Source organism: Myotis yumanensis, unplaced genomic scaffold (assembly GCF_028538775.1).
Source record: "Myotis yumanensis isolate MYYU_CA2020_CCGP unplaced genomic scaffold, mMyoYum1.0.hap1 SCAF_3, whole genome shotgun sequence".
NCBI classification, from domain to species: Eukaryota; Metazoa; Chordata; class Mammalia; order Chiroptera; family Vespertilionidae; genus Myotis; species Myotis yumanensis.
The window spans coordinates 98777572-98791233 of NW_027223754.1; the positions used below are offsets into that span (position 1 = coordinate 98777572).

The 13662-nt window shown below is 34.5% G+C and overlaps 1 protein-coding gene across 5 annotated transcripts in view; it reads left to right on the forward strand.

Moving 5' to 3' along the window:
* The window catches only part of NBEA (neurobeachin), a 975192-nt gene that overhangs the window by 158984 nt on the left and 802546 nt on the right, over nucleotides 1-13662 (forward strand). The window lies entirely within an intron of this gene.

The window sequence follows — 13662 nt, forward strand, 5'->3', positions numbered from 1 at the left end:
ATATCTCATGCATAAAACTCTGATTTAATCATATCTTAGAATCATATATGTAAGAAGTTAAATGTGAATTTTAACAGCTATTTTGGCTGTGTACATTGCTATGTTTAGAGAATTTAAGGGGAAAGTTTTATAGGCAAACATTAATTTCTACTTCAAAAGTAATGTAGGAATGCTTCATTAGTATGCACATAAAATCCTTCAATTTTGAATTGATGAAAAAAACTAGTGAATGAAGCAAAGATGGGAAAATTTAAAGTCCACTGAAATATAACATGACTTTCTCATAGTTATTATCTAATCTAGCTATTAACAAAATTCTGTTGTATTATTGCTATTAATATTGTCCCTGTGTGTATAAATGTAAATACAGATATTATCTGTACCTTTATAAAATTCAGCTCCTGTTCATAGGTCATGCTTTCTTTCATATCAGTACAGTATAAAGATTGAAGTTTTGAAGTGACATGGAATCCTGAGGTCATGTCCTGTTATCATACCACTTTTGTATGAGGTTTTAAATAATTTCTTTGGGAGGCAGATCAGCATTTTTGAAAAATAAAACTTTAAATTCCAGTCCTGAATTTCAATTAAAAATGTTTTATCTTTATTATCTAAGTAATCCAGTACACATTATGATCAGTAATTAAAAACTTGTTAAGCGCTATGAAAAAAAAGTTGAAGATGAGGTAGCCAGTAGAAAACTCCATGTGTAATTTTAATATTCCTTATGAAATTAATATTAAGTCTATAGTTATTTTAACCTGAAATGGAATTATTTTGCTTGAAAAAGAAATATTAGGAAGATTATGCAGTTTGAAATGTTATAACTAAAATTATCCACAATAACTTACATCTTTATGAATAGCTATTATAAAATCTTAGTGCTAAAATTATACTCAACAGTTTATCTGGTTCATTCATCTAACACACATGAGTTTTTTTTTATTGCCTGTCATTAAAACTCATTTTAGTTTTTACATTATATTTTGGTATTTAAATTGTATTTATTTTATTATGGGGATAAAAGACAGTGTAAAGGTTCAGCATTATGATTTTCATTTTGATTTGTTTGTTTCAAGTTACTTTATATAATTCATTTTAAATTTTCTCTGTAATAAATAACTTAAGCTTTTTCAATGATATGTATGTTCTTAGTTTATAGCCAATAGAAAACATACAGGTATCACTCTCCTTTTTAATAATAATACATACACAATTCCAAGCTACCCTGTGCTTTTTTGAATTCTTACCAGATGAAACATAATTACTATTTTTTGTTAATTGTGTTAAAAGCCCTTGATGTCTGAGGTTCACTTATTTGTGGACAGTTGTGTGCATCAGTAATATAATCTTTTGTCATTTAAAGTTTTGAAGTGAACATTATAGACGTGTGTACATCAGTAATATGGGCTTTGGGTTTTAAATGTTATATGCAAGTTGTTAAATGGAATTTCTCTCTCTATTTGAAGAACACAGAGTCTTATCTATAGGATAGGGTAAGCATTATTAGAATTTCATGTTTTCTGGGAAAATAATAAATCCATATTTATGAATGAGACCTTGAAATAGCCTATATTTTATTTTTAGTCAGCATAAAAAAATTGTGTGGGAATGAAAATCTATTTGAAGTTTTTAAATCTTCCAGATAAAATTCAATAGACTCTATTTTTTTTTGAAAATTTGTTCACAAATGAAATACATGCCCAAAATTACAATATTACCTAATTCTTAATCACATTTTGGAGAAATTGAGCAAATCTCTAAAATAAGTTATTTGCCTTCTGTGTTTCAATTTGAAGCATTTTAGGTCCCATGTACTTTCCTCCACTCAGTAGTCATTTTTAATAATTTTTTTCTTTTTCAATAAGACTTAACCTTTATTGGCACTACTGTGCCATTATTATAAACTTTGATGACTTTTACTGGATATAAAGGGCTTAGGATTAAAATAATTTATTGAAAGAATAATCTTATTTCCTGGAGCCTTTAAAAGTAGGCTTTATTTGTTAAGAGAATTTTTGTGGCTTGTTTTATCATAAAGGCTTCGTACTATAGCTGTTATATGTGTGCCAGACTTGGGTTCAAATCTGAAGTTTACTATTTATTATTAGTGTAACGCTGAGTGTGTTATTACCTTTTTTTGTGCTTCCGTTCCCACCATTATAAGATAGGGGTATTAGTAGTTTACTGGATTATGTAGCTTAAATTCGATAAAATATATAGCTTAAAATACTAATCACTCAGTACATGATGGTTTTGTTATTATGAGTGTGGGCTAGGGGATCTACAAGATTATCTAAAATACTGTGGTTTTATATTTAAAAGATTATATATTATCTCTCAAGAATTAGTTGTTATTATAGGGGCCATATTGTTTTATATTTGAACTTCTTTCTACTTATTTAAGTAGTACTTTTATTTTGAATTTTAGTTGTAATGATCAAAACTTCTTTTGAATGATTCTATCCATTTTTTAGATAGAGTGGCTTAAAATTGAGGACTTTAACTCAAGTTTTTAAATATATATCTATATATCTATATATCTATCTCTCTCTCTATATATATATATCTTTATTGACTTCAGAGAGGAAGAGAGAGGGAGAGAGAGATAGAAACATCAATCATCGATCAGCTGCCTCCTGCATGCCCCCGCTCCCCCCCCCCCCCCCCCACTGGGGATGGTGCCTGCAACCCAGGTATGTGCCCTGACCAGGAATCAAGCCATGACCTGCCACTGTGCCATGCTGGCTGGGCATTAACTCAAGTTTTGAACAGAGTCAAACAAAATACACCAGGTCAAACAAAGCTTGGACTGGCTTAAGATGATTTTCTTTAGTTGGTTTTTGGATTTTGTATAGCTATCCTCTTACTCTACATCTTTAGATACAATATTTTCTACAGACTCTTATTTTAACATGTAGCTAGCCATTAGCATGGCATAAAATAACTAACCAACAAAGGAGTAGATAAATACTCTTGAACTGAGTTAACTAACATGTGGCAACACATACAATATTGTTGATGTAATCTGTTTTTAGTAAGTAAATGAGGCCAATATGTAGTCACAGTTGTGATTTTATCCTGTTCATAATGATTCTCAATCAGCATGATCAATCACTTGAGTAATACTGCCCAAGTGACCAAAGCTATTTGGATGTTTTATCATTCCTTGGGGACTAGTAGTATTTTATATTGTACTGGTTGATCTTTCTCAGTCAAGTGAATATTGAGAGCAGTAACTATGCAAATTGCCTTTCACTAGACATTTAATAAATACGCCTGCGCCACATTTCCCATTGCCCCACCGACCGACACCTCCCACTTCTTCTAATGCCACTTCTTCAAAATAGACTCGCCCAGGCCGAAAACCGACTTCTGCGCCTGGGCCATGAAGTTTCAATCCCACTGTACGTGCGTGCCCGCACGTGGTATTTTGTGGAAGAGCCACACTCAAGGGTCCAAAGAGCCGCATGTGGCTCGCGAGCTGCAGTTTGCCGACCACTGGCTTAGTGGATAGAACATTGGCCTGCGGACTGAAGTGTCCCAGGATCATTTCTGGTCAAGGGCATGTACCTTGTTTGCTGGCCCATCCCCAGTAGGGGGTGTGCAGGAGGCAGCTGATCGATGTTTCTCTCTCATCGATGTTTCTAACTCTATCCCTCTCCCTTCCTCCCTGTAAAAAATCAATAAAATATAAAAAATAAATAAACAAAATAATGAGCAGATTAATAAATTATCTCAAGAAGTTTAACTCTAATCTTGAAATAATCATATCGTCTGTATTTTGTGTCTAAGAGTGACTCAGTATATTAGAAATTTCATTTTCCTTTGATTTGGATTATCATACACATTGAATACAAATGCCATATTCTTTTTTTAAAAAATATATTTTATTGATTTTTTACAGAGAGGAAGGGAGAGGGATAGAGAGTTAGAAATATGATCAGCTGCCTCCTGCACACCCCCTACTGGGGATGTGCCCACAACCAAGGTACATGCCCTTGACCAGAATCGAACCTGGGACCCTTCAGTCCGCAGGCTGACGCTCTATCCATTGAGCCAAACTGGTCAGGGCCAAATGACATATTCTTAAATTTGGCCTACACCCCTTCTTTTTAAGAATGTATGTTATTAAATTCTATGGATGATACAAAATAGAATAAATCTTCCTCATTGTGTGACTTAAGAACTTACTTTGAAAAAATACGTTTTTTGACTCAAGGTATAAATAGGCTTTTTATGGTAAGCAGTTAAAAATATATGAAGCCCTGGACAGTGTTACTCAGTGGTTAGAGCATAGGGTTGTGGGTTTGATTCCTGGTCAAGGGCAGGTACCTCGGTTGTAGCTTCCATACCTGGCTCCAGTTGGAGTGTATCCTGGAGGCAATCATTCAATGTGTCTCTCTCACATAGATGTGTCTCTCCTCTCTCTCTCTCTCTCTTTCTCTCTCTCTCTCTCTCTCTCCCCCCTCTCTTTTTCCCCCTCCATCCCTCCCTCCCTCCCTTCCTCCCCCCTCCCTCCCTCTCTCCTCCCTTCCTCCTTCTCTTCTTTCCACTCTATCTAAAATCTTCCTCAGGTGAGGATTAACATGACAGACAAAAAACATATGAAAAGAGTAGTTTTCATTAGAGACAGTGTGATGTGATGAGCAGATCTTCTTTAGGTGTAATACAGATTAAGACAAACTGATGTTTTATTATGTACTATCTGATCTTAGGAGATGGTAATGTCTGAGGGTGTGTAGTAGTAGTAGTAGTAGCAGCGCATGGTGTTTATTGATAACTCACTATGTGCCAGTCACTGTTTGTAATTATATTGTCTTTTCTAATTCTGTTTTGCTGATGAGGGAGGGAAAAATTAAGTAGCTTGCTCAAGGTCCCAGAGACCCAAGTGGTAGATTAGAACCAGGGAACTATTCCTGAAAGACTGACTCGAGAGCCTTCATTGGAAACCACTACAGACAACACTGAGAATCAGTTTTGCCAGCTGTGGAATGATTTTAATAATACCAACTTTACTTTATTGTAGTATGCATTTAAATAAGATAGTATATGTAAAGTGTCAGAGTTCCTGGTATATAGTAGGCATTTGATGAGTTTTCTTTCCTTCCTCAGTAAATATTGGTAAGTCTATTGATGTGATACAATCTTGTAGTACTAAAACTTATTTTAATGCTATTTTACCTCTGATAAATTATATAAACCAAAATGAATTTCAAGTGATAACTTAAATAATCAGAAGTATATAAATATTTTTCTCAGAAAAGGTTTTTTTGTTGTTTTATTTTTATTATGAGACATGTAGTTTAATAGACTGCCTGACAGAATATAATGTATAAAAAGATTTGCCCTAGCCGGTTTTTCCCAGTGGTTAGAAGATTGGCCTGTGCACTGAAGGGTATTGGGTTTCATTCCCAGTTAAGGATGTGTACCTGGGTTGTGGGTTTACTCCCAGTCCCCACTTGAGGTACTTGTAGGAAGCAACCAATGGATGTGTCTCACATGGATGTTTTTCTCTCTTTCTAACCCCTCCCTGCCTTCTACTCTCTGAAAAAAAAATAACTTAGAGAATCCCTTAACACATTGATGTTAATAATGCTATCATTGAGAATACTCTGGTAATATGAATATTAATGGCTCATTAATTTGGTTAGTGAACTTAAATCAAGATTTCTCCCCCCCAAAATATCTTGCTAACCAGTTATTACAGTAATTATCTTGAACTTTATAGCCTCCTTAATAATTAAGTAGCCCCCTTAATAATTGAAGGTTTCATAGTAAAGTCCTAATTAGAACTAGTTATATGCAAACCAACAAAATTACCTGAAAATTTCAACATTTCAGTGTCTAACTACCTAATACAGATTTTTTCTTAAACTTCACAATGACATAAAAATCTTTCTTCTGGCTATATTTCCTTAATTCTTGTTAAGGAAAAGTGCCTAGTATGTACATAATGTCAAAATTTGATTATCTAATTTTAGACCAACAGATATAAAAAATGAAATATGATTGCTTTCAGTAAGCAAAATAAGTGAGATAAATACTTATTTTTAATGGTTGTCTTTCCTGTGGAGGTTGTTGCTCATATATATAGAAGATAATTACTATTTCAGTTTCCAAAAGGTTTTAAATATTTTTGAACATATACCTATCAAATCATATTACTTTTTTATAGTTTTCAGAAATGTACATCTGTCACTCCTTAGTATGCATATTTCTTGGTTTGCCTGTTTTGTGAAGATTACTAAGTTAGTAATGAAAATATTCTTTCCCATGAAAGAGACACAAAAGTGCCTTTGAAGTATTGTGATACTATTATTAGAGGAGAAAATTTAATAATTTGTGTAGTGAGATTTAATGAGGGTAAAATATAACTTACATTGAATTAACTGAGCAAATTAATTTGTAAAGAGTGAAAAATAAAGTACAGTAAGCATTTTGCCTGAAACATAGGGACATTTTAATGTGATGTTCAAATTGTTCTCTCTTCTTTGTTAGGCAAGTCATTTTTATTCCAAGAAATCTGTACAGAGGCTATCTAATAATAAAGTTTATAGTACTTATGTAATTTAGAGTGTTTTTCATAAGTAATTATTTTTCTACAATAATTCTTCAATAAAATGTTTCCTTTAAATTTAGTGAAATCTATTTTAGTGCTATGTTACTTTGTGCTGTTTTAGTTTACAACACATAATCTTTAATGCACTTCTTGCCTTCATTTTCCTCTAGTTTGCATATGTATGTCATCTGTCATTCAATATTCCAATCATATCTTGTTACAGAAGGTATTGTTATTTTATTATGGAATAGTATTAATTTCTTTTAACTTCTCTATGTCATTAAAATTCTTTTGAAAATAAGTAAATTTCTTTATTTTAATTTTATGGTAATCATACAGTTTAAAAAGAAAATTAGTATTATTTGTTTTTATAAGGAATATTGTCATATGCCTAAATATTTATGATTTAATCTCAAAACTTCAGAATATTTTTAATGAAAAAGTGGGTATAATACTGAGTCTCCCAGTTATTTAGGCTCTTTCCTTCCTTTCTCCTAGATGTGATGACCATTATGTGCAGTGAGTGGAATCTATAAAAAAAAAAAATTAACAGGGCATCATTAGGAGGTTGTGGTTAATTTAGTATTGGGGTTATATTGCCTTTTATTTTTTTTAAATATCTTTTTATTGATTTCAGAGAGGAAGGGAGAGGGAGACACCGATAGAAACATCAATAATGAGAGAAAATCATTGTTTGGCTGTCTCATGCATATTCCTAACTGGAGATCGAGCCTGCAACCTAGACATGTGCCCTTGACCAAAATCAATTAGGGACCCTTCAGTCCTCAGCCCGATGCCCTGTTCACTGAGTCAAACTGGCCAGGTCTTGGCTTTTATTTTAATTTGTTTCTAGGTTCATGGTCTTGTTATCTAAGTTGACAACTCCCAAAGCTTTCCACTAGCTGCCTTCTATTTAAGCTCCTATACCCAAACCATGTGTAAAATATCTCAAACTCAAAATGCCACAAATAAAACTCATAACCTAACCTTCTCAGAAGTCTGCACAGTTTCTGTTGCTTTTGACTTTTTTTTACTTTTAACTTTATCATTATTTTTCCCCTTTTTTAAGTAAATTTATTAGGGTGACATTGGTTGACATGACCAAATAGGTTTCAGGTGTGGTAAGATCTGTATATTGTACCATGAGCCCACCATCCAAAGTCAAATCTTCTCCTGTCACCATATATTAGGATTCCCTTGTCCCCCCACCCACTTCCCTCTGGCAACCACCACACTGCTGTTTGTGCTCACAAGTTTCAGTTTTATATCCTACATAAGAGTGGAGTCATATAGTTCTTAACTTTTTCTGACTGACATATTATACTTAGCATAATATTCTCAGGGTCCATCCATGTTGTTGCAAATGGCAGTATTTTATCCTTCCTTAGAGCTGAGTAGTAGTCTCTTGTGTATGGGTACAACATCTTCTTTATCCAATCCTCTATCAAAGGACACTTTGGTTGTCTCCATGTCTTGGCCACTGTGAATAATGCTGTAGTGAACATAGGGGTGCATATATCTTTGCAAATTTCCAGTTTTGGGGGTAGATATCCAGAAGAGGGATTGCTGGGTTATATGATAACTTTATTCTTAGTTTTTTGAGGAACTGCCAGACTGTTTTCCATAGTGGCTCTACCAGTCTACATTCCCAACCCTTTTTTCCACAACCTTACCAACACTTGTTATTGCTTGTCTTGTTGATAATGGTTGCTCTAACAGATGTGAGGTGGTATCTCATTGTAGTTTTGATTTGCATTTTCTTAATGGCTAGTGAGGTTGAACATCTTTTCATGTATCTATTGACTGTTCATGTGTCTTCTTGGCAGAGGTGTATTTTCAGGTTTTCTGCCCACTTTTTACTGGGTTGTTTTGTTTGGTGTTGAGTTTTATGAGTTCTTTATTAGAAATGAAACTTTTGTTAAAGCTATTGTTTGGAAATATCATCTCCCACCTGGTTGGCTGCCCCTTTGTTTTGATTTTTTGTTTGTTTGTTTGTTTGTTGTCATTTCTTTCGCAGTTCAGAAGCTTTTTTAATTTTATACAGTCCCATTCATTTATTTTTGCCTTTACTTCCCTTGCCTTTGGGGTCAAGTTAGTAAATGTTCTCTACCACCAAGGTCCATAAGTTTGGTACCTATATTTTCTTCAATATACCTTATTGTTTCAGGTCTTAAATGTAGGTCTTTGATCCATTTTGAATTAAGTTTTGTACCTGGGGACAAACTGTAATCCTGTTTCATTCCTTTGCATGTGCCTTTTCAGTTTTTTCAGCATCATTTATTGAAGAGACTAACTTTACTCCATTGTGTGTTTCTGATCAATAATTATCTGTTCACATACATGTGGTTTTATAGCTGGATTCTCTATTCTGTTCCATTGATCTGTGATCTCTGCCAATACCATGCTGTTTTGATTATCATAGCTCTGTAGTATAATTTGAACTTAGTGTGATACCTCCAGCTTTGCTCTTTTTTTCTCAGGATTGTTTTTGCTCTTTGGGGTCTTTTATGGTTCCATACAAATCTGATGATTTCTTGTTCTATTTCTTTAAAAAATGACATTGGGATTTTGATGATGATTGCATTAAATCTCTATGTTGCTTTGGGTAATAAGGCCATTTTAACTATATTGATTCTTCCAATCCAAGAACATGTGATATTTTCCCATTTTGTTGTGTCTTTTTCAATCTCTTTTAATAATTGTCAGTATATAGGTCTTTCATGTTCTTTGTTAAGTTTATTTCCAGGTATTTTTATTCTTTGATTTTAGTTGCAAAAGGAAGGTTTTTTTGTTGTTGTTTTTTACATTTCTTTTTTCTGATGTTTTGTTGTTAGGAAGGCAATGGATTTTTGCATATTGCTTTTGTATCCTGCAACTTGACTGTATTTGTTTGTTGTTTCTAATAGTTTTTGGAGGAGTCTTTAGGTTTTTCTATATATAGAATCAAATCTTTCGAAAAGAGTGACAGTTTTACTTCTTCCTTCCCTATTTGGATGCCTTTTATTTCTTTCTCTTGCCTTATTGCTCTGGCTAGGACTCCCAGCATTATGTTGAATGAGAGTGGTGAGAGTGGACATCCTTATCTTGTTCCTGATCTTGGAGGAAAAGCTTTCAGTTTTTCACCATTGAGTATGATATTAGCTGACGGGTTATCACATATGACCTTTATTAGTTCGAGATACTTTCCTTCTATTCCTATTTTGAGTGTTTAAATCATAAATGTATGTTGTGTCTTTTCAGATGCTTTTTTTTGTGTACCTATTGATAAAATCATAGGATTTTTATCCTTTCTTTTGTTAATATGGTGTATTACATTGATTGATTTGTGTCTGTTGAACCCTCCTTATGCACCTGGAATAAATCCTACTAAATCGTGTTGTATTATGTTTTTTATGTATTTGATTTCCTAGTATTTTGTTGAAGATTTTTGTATCTGTATTAATCCTAGATATTGGTCTGTAGTTTTCTTTCTTTGTGTTATCTTTGCCAGGTTTTGGTATCAGGGTTATATTGGCCTCATAAAATGTGTTAAGAAATATTGCCTCTTCTTCAGTTTTTTGAGAAGGATAAGTTTTAAATCTTTGAACATTTGGCTATTTGGTCCTGGAATGTTCTTTTTTTGGGAGGTTTTTGATGATTGTTTCAATTTCCTCACTGCTGATTGGTCTATTTAGGTTTTCTAATTCCTCATAATTTAGTCTAGGAAGGTTATATATTTTAGGAACTTATCCATTTCTTCTGTTTTATTGAATTTGGTGACATAATCTTTCTTAATTTTCTAATATAATCCTTTTTATATCTGTGATGTCTGTGGGGAAGTCTTCACTTTCATTTCAGATTTTGTTTACATGGGTCTTTTCCCTTTTTTTCTTAGTGAGTCTAACCAGGGTTTGTCAATTTTTATTAATGTTTTTAAAGAACCAGCTCTTTGTTTTATTAATTTTTTGTATAGTTATTTTATTCGCTATTTCATTCAGTTCTGCCCTAATTTATATTATTTCCTTCTGCTGACTTTGGGTTGCTTTTGTTCTTTTTTTCTAATTCTTTAAGATGTGATGTTAGGTTGTTTACTTGATATTTCTCTTGTTTCTTGAGATAGGCCTGTAATGATATAAACTTCCCTCTTATTACTACTGTTGCTGCATCCCAGATGTTTTGATGTGTTGTATTGTTATTCTCCTTTGTCTCTATATATCTTTTGATCTTGATCTCCTCTTCCATTTCTTATTTGACCCAGTCAATTTTTTTTTTTAGTAGTATGTTGTTTAATCTCCACATATTTGTTGGTTTCTTTACTTCCTTTTGCAGTTGATTTCTAACTTCAAGGCATTGTGGTTATAGAATATGCTTGATATAATTTCAGTCTTCTTGAATTTGTTGATGTGAGTTTTGTGACCTAACATATGGTCTATCCTTGAGAATGTTCCATGTGCACTGGAGAATAATGTGTAATCTGATGTTCTGGGATGAAAGGTTCCATAAATATCAATTATGTCTATTTGGTCTAATGTGTCATTTAAGGCTTATATTTTATTATTGATTTTCTGTTTGATTGATATATCTAGAACTGTCAATGTAGTATTAAGTTCCCCAACTATGATTGTGTTTTGATGTTTTCTTCCTTTAGCTCTATAAGTAGTTGTTTTATATATATATCGGTGCTCTCTGGTTGGGTGCATATATATTAAGAGATGTTATGTTTTCTTGATGTAATGTTCCCTTTATCATTATAAAGTTTCCATCTTTGTCTCTTGTTATCTTGAAATCTATTTTGTCAGATTTAAGTATGTCTAAACCTGCTTTTTTGTGCATGTTAATTTGCTTGGAGAATAATTTTCCACCCTTTTACTTTGCATCTACCTTTGTCTTTTCAGCTTAGATGTATATCTTGTAGGCAGCATTTGGTTGGGTTTCGTTTTTTGATCCATTCAGCTACTCTGTGCCTCTTTATGAGTGAATTCAGGCCATTTACACTTAGGGTAATTATTGATGTCTGAGGATTGCCTATGGCCATTTTATCTTTTGTTTTCTGGTAGCTCTGTGCCTCCATTGGTTCTTTTTCCTTTGTGTTTTTGTTTGGTGGTATTCCATACTTCTTTATTTCCTCTTTTTTTAAGCTTTATGTCCTGTTTAGAAGATTTTTGTGGGTGGTTACCATCCTATCCAATAAAGCAAGAATATGCTAATTGACCCTCACACTGTCGCAAAGATGGCGGTGCCCACAGCCAGTAAGGAGGGAATATACTAACTGATTGCCCCGCCCTCAAAGATGGCAGCGCCCACAGCCAATAAGGAGGGAATATGCTAATTGACTGACCTACCTTCAAAGATGGTGGTGCCCACAGCCAATAAGGAGGGCATATGCTAATTGACTGCCACACTGTCAAAGATGGCGACACCCACAGCCACAAGATGGTCAGCAGGGGAGGGCAGTTGTGGGTGATCAGGCTGACAGGGGAAGGCAGTTAGGGGTGACCAGTCCTGCAAGAGAGGGCAGTTAGGGGTGACCTGGCAGTCAGGGGAGGGGAGTTGGGGGCAATAGGGCTGGCAGGGGAGGGCAGTTGGGGGCAATTGTGCCAGCAGGGGAGTGGTTAGGGGGTGATCAGGCTGGCAGGTAGAAGCAGTTAGGGGCAATCAGGCAGGCAGGCAGGGGAGCAGTTGGGAGCCAGCAGTCCTAGATTGTGAGAGGGATGTCCAACTGCCAGTCCCACAGGGATCGGGCCTAAAATGGCAGTCGGACATCCCCCGAGGGGTCACAGATTGGAGAGGGTGCAGGCTGGGCTGAGGGACACCCCCTCCCCCTGCCAGTGTATGAATTTCATGCACTGTGCCTCTAGTTAGGTTTATTAAAAATAAATTTCATATATACCATAGTATTTTTTCTTTTGAGTGTAGGTGAAATTCATCCTCCTTTGCCAGTTCAGACCCTAACTCCCCTCCCCTTTTATGTTTTTGTTGTAACAAATTATCCCTGTTTATACTGTGACTTTTTTGGTGACCTTACTTGTAGTTTGTGACCTTCTGTTCTTTGTTTCATGTAGAGTAACTCCTTTGAGTATGTCCTGCAATGGAGGTTTTCTGGTGATTAAATGCCTCAGCTTCTGTATGTCTTGGACCATCTTTATTTCTCCTTCATATTTAAAGGATAATTTTGCTACCCATATTATTCATGGCTGGCAATTTCTCTCTTTCAGACATTTGAATATTTGGTTTCTCTTCTTCCTTGTAGAGTTTCTGCTGACTAGTCAGATGAAATTCTAATGGGTTTTCCTTTATAGCTTTGAGAATTTTTTCCTTCTTTTTTCTTGGTAGCTTTGAGAATTTTTTCTTTGTCGTTAATTTTTGACAGTTTTAAAATCAAGTGTCTTGGAGAGGGCCTCTTTGGATGGAGGTAACCAGGTATTCTGTTTGATTCTTGGATTCAAGGATCTAGTTCTTTCCATTGGTTTGGGAAGTTCTCATCCACTAATTGTTTGAATAGACTCTGCATTCCCTTCTTCCTCTCTTCGTCCTCTGGAATGCCTGTTATTGTAATATTGCTTTTCCTGATAGAGTCAGATAGTTCTTGTAGAACTCTATCATTTGTCTTATGCTCAGGTCTCTCTTCCTTCTGTGCCTTTTCTAGTCTCCTATCTTTGATATCACTAATACTTTCTTCCATCTGGTCAGCTCTGTTTTCTTTGCTCAGTAGTTTACTCTTAATCTCTTTAATTGCATGCTTTATTACCAGGACTTCTGATTGGTTTTTAAAAAGTCTTAATGTCTTTGGTAAAGTATTAATTTTGTTCATTGATTTTTTTTCTGAGTCACTTAACTGTATATGTTTTCTTGCATCTCATTACGTATTTTTTAACTGCAATCTTGCAATCTGTCATTCATATCACATATTTCCATGTGTTCCAGCTTGCTTTCTAGGGATTTTTCATGTTCTTTCTAATCATCCTTGTTACAGTGGTTATTCATGGTATTTACTGCTCTAGTTTACCTAGGCTATTTTATCTGTCTATATTAATGGCTGTTGGCAGCTTCCTCTGCAGAGGTCTTTCTACTATTTTCCAGTGTTGACCCCCAGGGCTTCTCTAAGATAGTACTGCTAGGCT